The 17,433-nt window shown below is 40.1% G+C and overlaps 1 protein-coding gene across 3 annotated transcripts in view; it reads right to left on the bottom strand.

Annotated features, from left to right (window-relative positions):
- ARHGAP28 (Rho GTPase activating protein 28) overlaps positions 1–17,433 on the bottom strand; it is a 71,936-nt gene that overhangs the window by 32,263 nt on the left and 22,240 nt on the right. The window contains exon 1 of one of the 3 annotated variants that reach the window (XM_071554782.1): positions 14,138–14,242. The exons of the other annotated variants lie outside the window; for them this stretch is intronic. The gene's annotated coding sequence lies outside the window, so the exon portion shown is untranslated. Of the gene's footprint in view, positions 1–14,137; positions 14,243–17,433 lie in introns of those variants that run through there. 3 annotated transcript variants of the gene reach the window in all.

Genomic DNA, 17,433 nt, shown 5'->3' with positions numbered 1-17,433 from the left:
TGTTTTTTTAAGGATTTCCCTTTCTTTTATGGATCTACCTATCTCTCTGTAATCAAGTCTCACAGAACTCATTAATATCATGAGCTAATACTGTACCAAACATCCCCAAGCAGAGAGGTTTAAACCAGCAGAAGCAGAACTTCTGAGAAGTAGCCAGAAAGTCCCGTCTGTTCAGCTGGGAGCTGGGGAGCATGGGGGGAAACAGCTCCCTCCAGCTAATTGCTTGCTGCTATGAAAAGCTAAGGTCTTTTGTTTAAAAGGTGATAGTGAAGACAAATAAGGAAAAAGGCAAAACTTCCTGGCACTCTAATGGCGTTTGGGGCCCTGGTTCACTGGACATTGTGAGAGCAGAGGATATCCCGTGGCCCGATGACTGTCCTCCCGCTGCAGCCTGTCCCTAACCAGCCCCCACTTCAGCCTGGGGCTCTGCCTCAGACCCCCACACTGCTGTCCACTGAGAAATCCATGACCCTGCTTACTATAAAGCCTCGTGAGAAGTAAGTCCCTACATGTGCTATACAGTGCAGCCCAGAGCTCCCAGGCTAGCAATTGCAGTAAGGAATACTCTCACCAGTCTGGAATCAAACACATGCTGGGACAAGGAGAGGGCACCCCTGACAGCATTATTGGGTCCCCTCATTTAGTCATGGTGAGAGAATTTAAACATTTCCTGCTCTTCCAGTGTGAATCTTGACCATGACCCTTGTCTCTTCAGGCACCACACCACGCTGATCCTTGGGCTTTGACTTCATCTGCACTTCAGCTGGCTCAAACCAAGGCTTTTTATTTCACCATATTAGGAAGAAAGAGGCCTGATGTGTTGCTGCTTTTCTCCCCACAGTGAGTATGCTTATTTTGTAATACTACCATACTGAAAAGCTAAATGCAAAACAGACCATGTAGCATGGCAACAACTGCTGTGGCAACCAGCTTTACCAAATACGTCTAAGGTTCCTGGGTAATTAATGTGCATTTACAACAATATTAAAAGTACAGAGCTTATTTGGAAAATTAGCTGAACAAAGTCCCCTGAGAACTTCAGATACAAGGCTTGTTATCTCAACCTGGATTAAATGAAGCTGTGCAAAATTCCTGTAACAAGAAAGGTTAGGCAGAGGTGCTTTATTCTTATTGGTAAACATCTGAAGCATGCTTCCAGGTGGTCTGGTACAAACACTCTCCAATTATTCTGAGTCTGCCTATTAAAAGCTCATGTGTTTGCAAGACCTCCAGCTGCTGTTGTGACCCATATACCTGTGGCTTTTGTCCTGGAGGAAGTGGTCTTGCCTTTATGTGATAATGGCAGTTGTCTCCCATTTCCTCCAGCCAAAGCTTTTCAAAACAGTTTCAGGAAAAAAGTCCTATTGAGAAAGCAAAGCATATTCTTCACTGCTTTTAATTAATTCTTGAAGGAGACTAAATGAGCACTGACTCAGCAATCTGTCTGCCTGTCTCAGAAATAGCTCCAGAAGCCCAGGTTGCCTGTCACCTGGGAACTCTCACAGCAGAGCAGCTCTGTTCCTGACCCTTTTTCACCCTCAAGCCGTTCTGTCTTGCTTTTGTCTTTTTTTTCTCAATGTCCATAGAGAAGTTTAGAACAATAAAAAGTTTTCACTAAGGTGATCCTGTTGTTCCTACAGAAAAGTTGAAAACCAGTCTTATTAAGTAAGTAGCAGTCACAAAGCTGATGTTCGATTTCTTTTGTTCCCTCACATACATAGACAGTGGTGAGCTAATCTGAAATGCTGATTAAATTAAACATAGAAAGAATCTCAGATCCTGGCTTCCTAGACAGAAAAAGCTCTGAGAGAGTATGAATCTAAAAATACTGAGCAAAAATTACAGCAACTCTACTGAATGAGCTGAAATTGTTCTCAGCGTGGAATTAAAAAAAAAAAAAAAGAAAAAACCAAAGCACCACGTAAAACCTTGAAAAAGGAAAGAAAAAGAAAGAAGGGAGAAGTATACAAGACCCAGTGTTATCAAAGAACTCCTCTATTACTGGATATTGGTCACAGGAGAAATATGATGATATAATTTAGAAAGCTTTCTGTGGAAAGATTTTTGCAAGGAAGCAGGGTATTTCCATGGGGCACAAGGAGGCTGATTCAACTGTATGTGACTCCAGTTTTGGCCTGGTATATGTTTATAATGCTGATGAAATTCAAGAGCAAAGCAGGCCTACTGATCCTATATTTTATCTTCCATATGTGGTGCAGAAGGGTGCTGTCCAGGATCTGATACCACATGTCGATTTCAGGATAGCCAAGCCAGATCTAATAAGCTATTCTTATCCTATCTCCAAAGTAATAGTTTGTCAAACCACACAAAGAGTTGGCTCAGTGACACGTAATGATTTCTCACAGGTTCAGTAATTACAAAGCCAGGCTTGTGTTTTCAGTTTAATTAAGTAATGGATGGTAAAGAATCCATAAAACAAGTGGGAGCAATGAAGCCATCTAGTAGTTAAAACCAGCACTTAATTTTTGTTTAGAAAGTGAGACAGGACATCTTAGTCTTGTGGGCTGTTACAATTCATTTAATTCTGTGGGTCCTGAACCTCCTTCACCACAATTAGTCACATTTATAGGAATGGGGAAGATGAAGTAAGCAAATTCTTCTGGTCATTGCCGGACGAAGATCCACTTTTTAACACTGCAATCATTCTATCTGTATAACCACTTACTCAGCTCTCCCCAGCTGTAAAAAAGAGGATGGTACCTTGCACTGACAGGCAAACAACACTTATCCCTCTTTATTAAGATGTGTTCTGAATTGTTACGAATCAGTCATGTACCATTATTTCCCTTTCTTTTAAATAAAATATATGCAAATTCCAGGCAAAGGAAGAGTTTAGGGATGGGAAATAGTGTTTTTGTGCATGGTTCACAGCACAGTTCACCCTTGCTCCAAATCTCTTATCTTCTGGTTCCTTCCTGGAGACCCTGTTGTTGCACTGTTTGCTGTCTGCTTATTTCCTTCTCTCTATGCTTGGTGGCTTCTGATCACAGAGAGGAGTATATGTCAGACAGTATCTATCTCCCAACTCCATCTATACACTTCTGCTTCTGATTTTCTCATAGATGTTAGGGAAGTTGTAGGCAGTGGATCCTAAAGCTTCCTTGACTTTTCTCTAACATCCAGCATAACAAAATATTTAAACTATCATGCTCTGTGATTTCAAGGAGCTGTCACTCAGACCCATTGTAACAGACTATTTGAGTGAGAGGCAAAATAGGATTTTATTTCGTTATTAATTTACTCATCCTGTGGCCCAGCAGAACTCCAAAAACATATGAATCTCATTTATCTTTGTTACAAAGCTGTGTTTGAAGATAAGCTATCACCTTATAATATTGGTTAGACTTGAAACCACAGGAATTCTGTGTTTTGCCTGTCTTTGTATTCCACAAAATATTCTTCAAAATATGCTTCTGACAACTTTAATTTTACTTCAGACACTGCATCTGGGAAAGGTCAGCCCTGGATGTGTATACAGCCTGGGGAACAAGATGTTGGAGAGTAGTGCCACAAAAAAGGGACCCGGGATTGCTGGTCAATGGAAAGTTGAATATGAGTCACCAGTGTGATCTGTGTGTGTGGCTCGGCTTCGCAATCGAAGATTTGGGAAGGGCTGTCCCCACGTGGGTGTGCCCTTCCAGCCTGCGCAGTGGATTTTAGGTGAGGCTCAGCGTGCGCAGAACTGACCCCACCGTTTAAGTCATGAGGTTCATCTGCCACGGCAGTGTGCGAGTGAGCGAGCTTGGACTGTGCCAGTGAAGTCCTCAGGACTAGAACCTACAGCACCCGGCATTTCCCAGGAGGTCTCCCATCCAAGTACTAATCCGGGGCTGACCCTGCTTAGTTTCCGAGATCTGACGGGATCGGATGTCAGGGAGGCATTTAACTGCCTAGTGTGATCTGACAGCCAGGAGGGCCAACTCTGCCCTGAGGGGCACCAGGCAAACATCGCCATCCAGTCGAGGGAGGGGATTGCTCTGCTCTGCTCTGCTCTGCTCTGCACTGGTGTGGCCTCACCTCAAGCCCTGTGTGCAGTTTTGGGTGCTACAGAATGAGAAAGATAAGAAGCTTTTAGAAAGCATCCAAAGGAGGGATACAAAGATCATGAAGGATCTGGAGGGAAAACCATACAAGAAGAGAGTGAGATCTCTTGTTTTTTTCAGCCTGGAGGAAACTAAAGGGAGATCTCATAGCAGTCTACAGATTCATCACCAGGGGCAGGCACTGATCCCTGGTGACCAGTAACAGGACCTGAAGGAATGGCATGAAGCTGTGTTAGGATGGTTTAAGTTGGATACTAGGAAAAGTTTTTTCACTCAGAGGGTGGTTGGGCACTGGAACTGGAACCTGAGGAAGTGGTCACAGGACCAAGCCTGACAGAGCTCCAGAACAAGGATCTCAGGCACATTTGTGATTCTTGGGGCTGCCCTGTGCAGGGCTGGGTGTTGGATTTCAGTGACCCTTGTGGGTCCCTTTAAACTCAGGATGCTCTGTGATTCTACAATTCCATGATTTTTTGGACCCAAAGGAGTTGTCTAATGAGTCTTAAGATTTAAAGACCTCAAAGAGAAAAGACTTTTAAGATTTACAGGAATTGAAGATTTCATTTATTTAATTATACTTTGTCTGCAACTCATCAAGGTAGTAACAAGTTAGGATACTCAGGTGTAGTGCCTGCATGGCAGTGTCACCTGTCAACAACTAAAAATGCATTTCACCTTGGGTTCTTCTGTCTCCTATGCAAGCTTTTTGTAAGTGATAGGGAAGTCCCCCTCTGTAACAAAGGCCATATTGTGATCGCTCTGCACTGATCATGAAGACTGCAGAAGAATCTCTCTCTGTTTGTGCATTTCAGTGTGAGGACTCTTACAATAAGACTCTTTGAGCTAGGGGAGAGCAGGGAATATACTCTCTAGGTATTGCCTGCTGGCAACAGTGACCTTTAGGGACATAACCCAGACCTCTTCTCCGCACTGGCAATCACATCACTTCAGCGCTGGCCCAATACAACAGAGGCAGTGCACTATATGGCTGCAATGTGTCTGTCAAAATCTGAAAGGGACTCTATTCCATCTTCTTTCTCCTTATGGGCCTGTTTCTAAAGGGCAGAAGGGATTCACAAATGATTAACACTAACAAGAGTATGTTCTGTTAACCATTTTTTAAAAAGTGAATTGGAAAGAATTCTTTTCATGTATATTAAGAGGAAGCAGTGTAATGCAGTTTTCAGTGTTGAAGACTCAAGAACATGAACAGATCATGGTAGAATATGTTAGATGTAATTTTCAGTGGGTATGGGTAAGATAAGAAATATCTAGACATGGCCTACAGCAGGCAAAAACTGGTTGTGAGCAGCCAGTTTAAACATCTTATGCATTTCCAACACATTTTTTTGTTAGAGCTGACAAATTCTTTTGTTGTATTGATGCTCACTTAAGTCCAATTGTTTTCATTTGGAAAAAAAAAATCACACATCCACATTGGCCACGAATTTGGGCAGGCCAGAGTTTTCCAGCAGGAAACATAGGCACATGGTCCATGTACTGTGGGCTTAGGAAATCCTGTGTTTCCAGAAAATGTTTGATCTATTGTGCCTGTACAGTACAAATGATTTCTGTCTGAGTTTTGAACCCACTGGATGTCGCACTTTATCTGTCAGAGGTGATGAAAGCCTCCAGGAGCACCAGACTCACTGTACATGCACTGTACAATTTATGCAGTCCTGTTGAGTAGATGCTTCCAAAAATTCCATCTGGCACCCACCCAGAGAGATCCTAGTTAGCCAAGCACCCAAAATTCAAAGCAAACCCTTCAAACTCCACCTGGAGTGAATCTGAAAACAAGATGTATGGCAGCCCTGGACTTACTATTATACCATTATAAGTCCTTGATATGAATTACTCAGTCAAGCCACAGTAAATATGAAGCAGACATGTTTTGTTCTGCAGTTTGGTGCAAGCAGTGACCCAGTGTCTTACCTGAAGTAGGAAGTAAAGCTCAAGTAGAGTCACACGAATGACAAGGAGAAGAGGAAGCACAAAGGCATTAGATTCTGTCAAACTCTGCTACTGCACAAAGTGATGCTTTTCACTTCATGCACTCGGCCCCTCCTCAGAGAGCTATCTATAGCAGTGAGGAAGCACTCACAGAAGGCTGTGGAAAAACAGTGATTCTCTTTTGCTTCCTAGTGCTCTGACAGCGTCACTTCTAAGGTAAGCAACAGTCCTGTAAGCACTCTCCAGGGACAGCATGGTGTCAAGTCAACTGGAGTACATCAGGCCACCATGTGTGCCTGTGTGTGCAACTGCAAATACCAAGGAGGGTAGAAGGAGGAGAGTAATGTGCATACTAGTCCAGAATCTTCTTTCACAATAAAATTGACAAGCTTCTGCCAGCAACTCACATTTAGCCAGATTCATTATTTATAACACAGCAGGATACAGTTAAAACTGCAGGAAATGCACAGGTTTAAGAGCTCCAGCGTGGCTTAAATCATTCACCAAGCAAAGAACCAAACCAAGTAAAACCCATAGGGGATGTAAACTGGACAGTGTTAACAGAGTTTTGGTTCCAAAAGCACAAATTAGATTTTTTTAAAGAAAAAGAAATATTAAAATACTCAGCAAACACAACACTGAAACATAAGGGGTCAAACTTTCTACAGCTTTCAGTACATCTTCTAACATTGCCTGCATTATTGTGGCAAACATGGAAGAATAAATATTTTTATTTTAGATCATTGTAAAGGAGCTGTCCTTTCAACCAGAATGATTACTATCATTAAGAAACTCACAGTATTTGTAGGACATTCTCTCTCTGAAACACTTGAAAAGACAAATTCAGTAATTTTGGTTGAATTAATGTAGTAACATAAAGAACTGGACTACACTGTCTACTGGATGCAACTACACACATTCAAGCGTAAACAATTTAAGGTCCTGACATAAGTAATGAAGGAAGGCAGATAAATCTAGGGAGTGAACATGTAAACTAAACAGAAGCTTGAAGTCATGCAATATGTCTTTGAAGTTTTCTTTGTGCTTAGTTTTAAGTGACGTCCAGTTGTTACTTTCTTCCTTCCTATAATTAATGTACCCTTTTTATGTAAATGTCACCACTCCACACATTACACTTTTTTCAAAGGCTTCAGGACCTAAGCAAATAAGCACTACTTATTTTTGCGAATTATTTTGTTTTCCTTTAAATGTATTTTAACAATATTGAAGGCCGTGACTGAGCTACAAAATATGAACATGTAAACTCTAATATATTCATTTACATTTTTGTCATGAATGGTATTGGTTTAATGCAATTCATGAGAAAATATCTTAAACATTTTGCTTAGTAGTATTTATAGGACTGGACTGAAGTAATATAAACCAACACACTGAGCTTTTAAAGCAAAGAAAAATACAAGCTTTAAAGCTATTTTATTGGAAAAAAATTGCATATGCAGTGAAGATACTCTTGAATCTTTTGACAGAGTGAGGAGCATCTTCACACTGTCATTACAAAAATCCTGGATTAGATTCTCAGATAGTAATAAACTATTACAACCCCACTAGCTTAATTTATCCCTTATGTTTAAATTCAGAACATCCTTCTTTGTGGTACTGCTAATGTTGAAGTTATTACAAATTACAAAATTTCATGAGCAAATGAACACCGTTTAAATTTTTCTCAGCAGCTTTGGGTTGGCTGTCTGGCAATTCTGAACTCTCAGTTTGTATTTTCCATGCCACATTGTACTTTTTGCTATACTGAATCAGTCAGAAGGAATAAAAGTTTTGCTGGAAAGTTCTGCAACCAAATTAAAAACAAGATGTGAACATAATTCTATTTTCTGTCACTCAAATACATTGGCAAAGATTGTATGGGTTACTTTGGAAAGAGTCCCACATTTGCTGAATAGGCTGTTCTTTTGTAAATGAAACTGCTTAAAAAGCAGAGTAGATAAAGAATATGCACTGAATAAAGAAATGTAGATGGATCTTTGAGAATATCTCAAAGCACTATGTTCCTATTTTTCCTGAAAAAAAATGGTTACACATCAGCTGGAAATTGATGGGAAGTACATCAACATGGAAACTCTTGTCAATGTCCTGAACAGTCTGTGGCTTTATCCTTGATTACCTGAAGCAACATGAAGCCTCATTTCTAACTCTGTCTCCTTTTCCTTCCCTCTGTCTGCAGCTGTCCCTGAACCCTTCTCTTTTCTCTTCCTTTTCCATCTTCCAGAAACCAAGAGCTGGGTGAAAGACTCCTGTAGAGATGGAGTAGTCGAAGTTGAGAAAGGCTCCCTGTGCCGGGAGGAGGTGACATCCAGGCAGCACAGAAGGACCAAATACAAACATAAACGCACAAGGCACAGGATGGGGATTGCAGCTCATGGACGCACTCCCACATGTTCCTCCAAAAGCATTTGACTGTCATAGTTCCTTATTAGAAGTCAGACATCAGCCAATCTTTTTTATTTAGTTCTAAATATTTATAAAAAGCTCAGTCAAAGCAACCAGGGTACTTTACATTCCAAAAGAATTTATTACTAAAAAAATCCCTAACAGCCAGGTAATATCAACAGAAGTAAATCCTCTTGGCTCTGCTGAGCAAATGGAAGTTTTGCTAGTATGATACACACAGGTTTTTGATCTACACTTTTGTGGGAAACAATGAACAACTAATTTCTTGCTAATTCATTCATGTTCTTTCAGTCAAAATTTCAGGCTGTTTCACTCACTTTAAAATTAAATTGCAGTATATTATTTGATAACCATTCAGGCAGCATACAAGCATAACTGTATAAGCAAAAAGCTGAATTAGCACAAAAAATTGGTAGAAAACTCCTACTGTAGATTGGTCTAGAGATTTTTCATTTATAATATAAGTACAGAAGTGTGTTGGCAAGAACCTCTTGAGTTGCCAAATGAGTCTAGGAGCATTACCAGTACCATGAAAGGTCATGGTGAGATGATAGCAGATGTCACCATAAGAAATCATAAAACAGCTGAAAATGAAGAGCGGAGACTAAAATTTGGTGGAGACAAACTGACAAGAAACACCAAGTAGAAGATCACAGAGCAGAAATTCCCATTTTCAGAGGAAACGATGGATCACAAAATCGAATTTAGCTCATAATATTCTCAAATCTTCAATAGAGGAATGAAGAGGTCAAGGGGGAAAAAACCCAAACCAATGCATTTTCTTGTATATTGGCTACATAATTATGATCTATGCGGTATAAAAGATTTTCTGTGATCTTAAAGTGATTTCTAGGCTTATGCTAAAGAGATACAGGGAGCATATTCATGGGAATTTTCAAGGCAACACTCTAGATTTTAAGTGGTATTTTTCTAATCTGTGTTCAAATGTTTAAACTATGTGCCTGTGAAAAACATGACCTTTCTATGTAAGCAGTCAAATGAATCAGTGATGCTTCCAAACCACTTGACTCCTGTGAGAATTGGAAATGTTGGACGAAGCTACACTTTTGCTCAATACCCACAGAAAAGGCAAATAGCAGAATAAGAAAAACCACCTTTTAAATGGGAAAACTAGTACATGATGCACAGCAACTTTCTGTTTTCTTTACCTTTTTTTTTTCCCCTGCTTGCATGATTTTTGAGGTTTGTCTCAAATATTTCATCTATGAGCACTGTGAGGGAAGCTGCAGCATGCCAGGTATTTCAAAGCTAGGTTTTCAAACAGACTGAAGCTCCCAAATCTCTTACAGCTCTCATAGCTACAGAGAACACTAATATTTACAACACACATTGCCTTTGTCTTCAGTACCTTTAGTGGTGTGGGTAATTCTGAATCCTAAAAGCAGCCCTGCTGAAGTCAGTCAAATGACTTCTGTACACAGGATTTGAATGTTTAACTTTCTCAATATTAATGTTGGGGGAGTAAGATACAGGTCTTGGAAATCTCTGAGGAAAATGAGCTTTTGCTGTAAAGGAAGACTGCAAGACTCAAAAGACATAGAGAGACAATATTATCTTCCCTTGAAGCATCTTAACATAGGCACAAAATGCCTGTAAATTTTCCCCTGGGAAGTAGAAACCTTTGGTGGCCCAGAATCACACCAGAAAGCTTCTCAGCAGCTTTTCTAGACATCATGTGTTACAAGAAGGGATTGCTCTTGGTTATTTTGACATTTGCTGGTTTGTTCTGGCTTTGTTGTAAGCTCTTCCGAGTTTGCACCAGGTTGGATTAGGACAATGAAAAGAAGACTTTGGAGACTTGCCTCTTTAAGCTGTGTTGAGTTCTTCCCAGTCAATCACAGCCTGGAGCCTGAACCCTGATATCAAATCGTCATGCAGTGGTTAATAACAGCAGAACCCAGAATTTGGTAACTACCAAAATACCCCAGTCCCTCTCTGTAGCATTTAATTAATTATATGGGCAAGAGCTAATTCATCATATAACAACCACAGAGATATCAGGTAAGAGTCATGGAGGGAGGTGAAGTGAGGTGTTCAAAATCACACAGATGTTTTACCATAGAAGAGGGTTAAAATTAAAAGACCTAGTTCATGACTTAAAGCTATGGTACGCTATGAGTGATGCAAATGACTGCAAAACTTCTGTAAGTCCTACAGAGCTTGGCTGAAGTTCCTATTTGAGCTTTTTCATCCCTGTACATATTCTTGTCTAGATAACCACTAAAAAGTAATTAATATTGCTATGCAAACATAGTAAACCATGCTTGGAAGCTCACATGCTCATGTCAAAGGAGTACAACAAAGCTGTTGTTGTGCCCTCTGTCATTGTGGGTTCATGCTCCTCCACACCTGCCTAGATAAGAGCCATGATCCATGACAGGAGGTGAAGATTCATCGGGCATTCATCCATCTTTTAATGGTCCTGTTAGATCTTTCACTGTTTAGGCACTTTATGAATGTTGTGAAACTGTAATGCTATCCTTCTCATGAGGACACCAAATTACTTATCCATGCGTTTGATATAATGCATCTTGGCTGAACTGCTGCAGCTCTCTCTCTCTGGAAGATTTCCAGTCAAGTGCTATATTTACGTCAGTTACAATTGATTCAAAACGCTTCCACAGGATCTTGAACAGGCTAACACATCTTCATGAGTTTAATCCAAACCAGATGACATATGGCTTTCCACTAAAACAGGAGAATAATTGTGCTCATACCTCTGTTCTTTGCTTTGAGTTGGTATCGCTGCTTGGTATTCAGCCACTGCTTGGACCAGCATATTTTTTGGACTGTCAGGACTACAGATTATGCTTTCAAAAGGGATGGAGGAGGGAAGTCACCTAACTCCTATTTCAGAAAAAACTATAGGATTCACAAACCTTATGGACTTACAGGGAGAATAAATGCTCCTGCTCTCAAAGACAGTTTTGACTTAGGCTTTTAAGTCACAAAAGCATTTTTGAAAATTTGTCTTCAACTTAATTGTATACCATTAGACTCCTTGTCATTGGAGTTCTTTTCCTGTGGGCATTAAGCTTGTCCAGTTTTCTGGTACTTTGACTACCTAAATTAAAATCTTATCTTTTAAATTTGGCTTTGATTAACACAGCTGTTATTTATTCTTTTGGCTGGCAGGAGTGTCTGCAAGACTGCCGTAAAGTCAGCCTGTTTGTATTGTATTCTACTGTTAATCTCCTTTTCCTTTATAACATACATGCACCATATCCTAAGGGGAAGATTCCTGTATGTTTGTAGGGATTCACACCCACATATAAATATGTGTTTGAATACACAACAAAGGGAAAAAGGAGAAAGAACATTTTAGTAATCTCCTCTGTTTTATAGAACACAAACCAGGGGATCAACATCAATTGGTTGCTAAATGAAAGCGTAATTCAAAATAAGAAATGGAACAGATTTTATCCAGAGAAGTTTGAATTATTCAGGTGGGAGAAAGATCTGCCAAATTAAGAGGCTGCTACATCATTATGATAACTTACACACCTCTCACCACCTAAAGTTTTCCAAAATAATGCATTTGCAGAGACTTTCTAGTAAGAAGCAATTAAAAGAGTTGAAGAAAATACAATATTGCTTAGAGTTGCTAGGGTACTTTACATTAGAATTTGACCATCATCTTAAACCAGCATCAATACTGGAGAATTTGTAGCTATCTAGACATATCTACAATTTGGTGCCCCACAGAGACTTTGAATTAGGAATCACTTTGTAATTTTAATGCAAGGCCCAGCCTGAAAAAGCCCTAACATCTAAGTGTCAGCTTCCTTTTTGTGGCATGTACAAGATCATCCTCACTGGGAACCAACAGGAGAAAACCCAGTGAGAGGAGATCCCTCAAAATTCTTCCATTTTATGAAAAAGGAGTGACAAAATCAGTAAAAACAGATTGGTCAATCATTTATGCCAGTAAGCCCTACCTCCCATCCTGACAGAACACTTGCTGGGATTTGTAATGACACTATACAGAAGAAACTCTATTGATTCTAAGAGTACAGCTCTCTAGTAGAAATTTCTCAGGAATCCTACTGTTTGGATTATCTTTTCTAAACAAATCAATCAAGAATCTAGAGAGCAAAAGGCAAATCTCCAGGGATATTAGCTGCCTTCCTCTCAGTAAGACTTCAAGTTTGACAAGGGAAGAAGAAAGTAGTTACTCTTTCATCCTGATCAGAGTCAATTAAAACCTATTATATGCTTATCATATGGACCATGATCATAATTTTGTGCTGCGCTGCAGCATCTGATGCCATTTCAGACTTCCCTTTGATTCCCAGTATAGGCTTCATGCTGTCCCTACAGAAGGAATGACAGGGTAAAAAATCCTTGAAAAGTTTTCCCCAAGGCAAGCATATTCTTTTTGTTGATGGTCATGACCCTGGCTCATGGTATTTTTCTGCAGGGGGACTTTGGAACAGGAAAGGTTGTGTTGGCCATTTCAGTGTGTGCAGAATGTCACAGAGCAAGAACAGCTAAAAGAAACTCCTCAAACACTCCTGATGTTTACCCTGGAGGTGCCGAGCTGTAAGTGTCATGCCAGCCAGCCACTGGGAGAGAAATCCCCTGGAATCCCTCTGCTACGGATGAGAGAGCCTGTTTGGAGTGCTGGGTTGATGGTCTATTGTTTGCATTTATTTACACTACATAAACATGCTTCCAGTTTCCTCAGAACTATGTGGCCAAGTTCCAGTTTCCAGCTCCCTTAAATTTCTCCAGTTTTCACTACTAGGTAAACAGTTTTAGCTGCTCTTCCCCACCAATCCCCTCCTACCCTGGATTTTTACCTGGTTACCATTTATAAACACTTTCAAATTGGAAGTAGACATTAGATAGAGCCTGCACTACCTGCAAATCCCTGCCTGCCAAGTGTGCAGAACGAAACCAGACCCAAGCAAAATTTGAAAAATGAAGGTTAGGATAATACATTTGTGAATGCAGAAGCCCTTTAGCTCATTTAGCCGTGTAATCTCTATGAATGCATCACTTAACTTGTCAGACCTGGCTTTCCTCCCATGGAATAAGTCTTAAGTTTCTCCTTTTCTTACAGCTAGGTTTGTATGAAGCTCTACTTGTGCAAGTTAGAGTCTGGCCATGACACTGAGCTGAAATACATGTAATTGTCATAAACATCTATATGACATCAGAAGGCAAAAGTTGAAAAAGGCGAGTTTCTGATCCCAAATCAAATGAAAGCAAAAATGGCAAAAACTGTGAATAATCCATTTTGAAGTAAAGATTCTTTCTTTTTGGAATATTATTCCAGTGAAACACATTTAAAAACAGAATAAATGGTGAGAAAAAATCCTGCCTTATAAAGAGTACAACTTTCCAGAAGCACACCTTATAAATAAAACCTTAAAGGACTTGATGTTCATAAGATTCTTTGACCATATTTTCATACAGTTTGAGTCAATGCAAACCATGCATATGCCCATCCTGCAGTTGCTTATGCTTGCTCAATGTCCAGTTGTTTTTCTACAGTGGATCATTTTTTTGGTCCCCCCTTTCCTGCCTGGTAAAGCTGGAAAATTCCACAAGTGATAACTCTGGCAGCTGGCTCTCCCTCCTGTTGCTCCTTGTTTAAGAAAACAAGAGGGAGGGAACATGGTCTGGAGGGCTGAGAAGTTACTGATTTAGTAAATTCTACAAAGTCTTACCTTGGAGTAGAACAGAGCCCTGGTGTTATCCTTAAAGGAGCAGAGCAGAGTCCTTCTTAAAACCAACTTCTTCGTGCTCCCAGTTGCAGTGAGTCCCTCCTCAGCCTATTATCACCACACTGCATATTCTGGGAGCTATCTGACAGCCTGTGATAGGATATTCTGCCTCTAGTCATACAAGGGCTGCGGGAACAAAGAGTGGTGGAGCTTCTGGCCCTTCTGGGAAACTGACACTGCTTCATCACTATTTAAAGAGCAGATGCCTTCAGGATAAATCCTCTTAGTATGTTTTCCTGTTTGTGTCAGAACTTAAACCTTTTATCCATTTCCTAAGAGGAGAAATAAAAAAGTAATCAGCACTAAGCTGCACTGTTATTCAGGAGAGTCCCTGTCGAGTGACTCAGAAAAAGACAGAGCTAGTCTGTGTGTTTTCTTCTAAAGGAATAAGAGATGCTGCCACAAGCATAATGCACAAAATCATAAATGGCCAGATGCAAACTAACGAGGAGCTCTTACTGCATGGAGATGGCTGCTCCACACAAAGGAGAAGCATTGTGTGCAGTGCCAGTGAGGAAGGAGAAGCAAGTCAGAGTACCGCTGTTAAGAAATCAAGTATTTATGGGGAAGCCTTTCTTGCTTTTCTTACAGTGGGATGATCAGTGGGGGACCTAGATGAATACTGAAAAAAACATTCACCAAGTTTGTATGACCAGTGGCCCAGAACTGGATTGTGGTCACAAGATCGATAAAGTTGTGATATTCAGGGATGGTTTTGAGCTGCAGCTAGGGGATGAGCAAAATGTTTCCTACCACAGGCAGTTAATGCTGTCAAAGAAACCCAAAGAAATAACTTTTGAGCATGGAAAACATATGAAGTGGTCAAACTTTACTCCCTCCCTCAAACCTTTGTTTATGCATTGAAATGTTTAAATGGGTCTGTCAACTTTACAGCATTCCTGTCATCATTTCTCCAGCCTGAAGTACAGTAGGAAAAGCTCAATTTCTGGTTATAAGCTTTTGCCATCCTTCACTTCCTCCAAAGACAAGGCTAAAACCCTAAAGCAGAACAGATGGAAAAGAAAGCCTGTTATTTAATCAGAGGAAAAAAAAAAGGACCAAAACAAAGGAGAGAGAAAGGAAAGGACTTCCTGAATCAATCACAGATTTCCCAAGGGGCAGAAAAGAGCAAAACTAGAAGTGGCTTGGTTTTACAGTTCACCTTAAAGTTAAATTTGCTCTATGTTTTAAACTGGACTTAATGTCACCTTTCTTTCTTCTGGTGAACTTTTATGACTGCATAAATCCTTGAAAATTTTGAAAACTTCTGGTCACTTACCATTGTCTGTACATCTGTTGAGGGACTCGTAGGTCATGCTTTAAAGGACAAACTGCAGAGAAGAGTGAGCGTGACTGTTGAAACTGTTCATGCTACAAATCCAACTGATGGTCGTGGCAACCAGAAACTGCTTGGCAGCTACTGCTGCTTTGCCTGAAATTATGTAACATTGCTAGTCTGTATCATCCCCACTAAATACCTCTATAGTGTTACCTTCTACAGTCATTGAGGCAGACTCTAGGCTGAATAGTTGTGAGACTGCCCTCTTGGCTTCCTTCAAGGATGTCCTCTCCCTCTTTTTAGTGAAGTGATATCCTGACCCCACTACTACTCTCCTTGAGCTACTGCTGTATGAAGAAATGTGAGTTATTTTTTTACCTCATTCTAGGCTTTGTCAGAACAGTCATATAAATACAGTTTTCGGATTGCCTTTTCCCAAAGTTGCTCTCTGATGGAATTTATACAAGCCTTGGTAACAGTGACTTAGTTTTTCCTACAAAATAAAGTGACATTTGGTTGCATTTTGTAAATATGAAATTTTCAACTAATGTCCCTTGCAGCTTGCTGCCTGTGAGGTAGAGAAAAATGTTGTTGGGGAGGGAGAGGAGCGAGCAGAGGTTGCCTCACTTGCAGCAATTCACAATCAATGTATCTTCCCTCTGGCTACTGTCGGCAATTAAAACACACCTTTGTTTCAATGAATGCTGTATCCTTTCATTTAACTCTTAAGTGTTGAACCAGGATGAGTGAATTAGGATGCTACTTGCCACAGGCTCCTGCTTACAGCCAGCAGAACGAAAGTCACCTCCAAAGAGCAATTCAGCTCACCTATGGAGGAGAGGTCTCTCTTGCTGTCCATGAAGGGAGAGGACAGTGGGGGACTAGGAGAGTGCTATGAGATGCTGGAAGTGGGTAAGTGCTCCCTGGGCAACAGGTACATTTAAAATTAAGGGAAGTGTGACCCTCTACCTGCAGTGGCCTAGTACTTTAACACATTTTACCTCCAAACCCACGGTATTTTCTTAAACTACATTTTAAAGAAACCCTTAGGTCAAAAGTCTTGCCATAAAACTGTGTAAATATGTTTAAACATAATTTTTGCCTTGTCTTTCAGGACCAGTACAGTGGTGAGCCCTAATCACATCTGTCCTATGAAAAATAAACAGGAGTGAACTCATATACACAGGTGTCCTTCCAAAGCCAGTGGGGATTTGCGTGACACAGAGATCTGTCTGCCCTGGCATCTTTATTCGTATTTGAGTATTTGGTTTTATGTTTTGTACAAAAGCAACTCTGAACTAATTCAGTATATGGGACCTAATGATGAAATAATTCAGCAGATATATTGAATGTCATGCAATCAATAAAGACTGACACATGGTTTCATGCTATCCTTTTTCTAACATTAAATGCTATAACAAGTCATAACTAATTAGTTATGTAAAGAACTGTTCTGTTTCAGGGCTTTGGCCAAACCAGTAATTGAACAAAGTCTTCATTTAAAGTTAATCTCAAACAAAGACATTTTCTTTTCCTGTAGAATTTCAGAAGAACAATAACCAATTTGATCTTAGAGATTTGTTTTACTTTTCTGTTGAAAGCTAAAACCACAGAAATTAGAAAGAAAACAGTTCATTTAAAAGATTGCAATGGATTTGCTTTTTCTAATTTCTGTCTATTTTTTTTCCCTTGGCTCAAAACGTGCTATGTAGATTATTCTGATCAACCCAAACTTTTTTTTTCCCTCGAAAGAGAAATGCTCCTTTTTTTTTGGGGGGGTCTCACTTCTGAATACAGTCTCCTGTTTTCACAGGTCACGGCTTCTGGGGAATAGCTTTAAGGACTTGCCTAACTGATGTCATATGGCAGGCATGAAAATAAAACTACAAGGAAGGAACTGGAATAATTAGCATTGGATTAATTATTCCACAGAAATTAAACTAGCATGATCATAATCATG

Source organism: Pithys albifrons, chromosome 4 (genome assembly GCF_047495875.1).
Source record: "Pithys albifrons albifrons isolate INPA30051 chromosome 4, PitAlb_v1, whole genome shotgun sequence".
NCBI lineage: Eukaryota > Metazoa > Chordata > Aves > Passeriformes > Thamnophilidae > Pithys > Pithys albifrons.
Note: the sequence above shows the minus strand (reverse complement) of the source record. Positions and strands in the feature narration are given on the sequence as shown.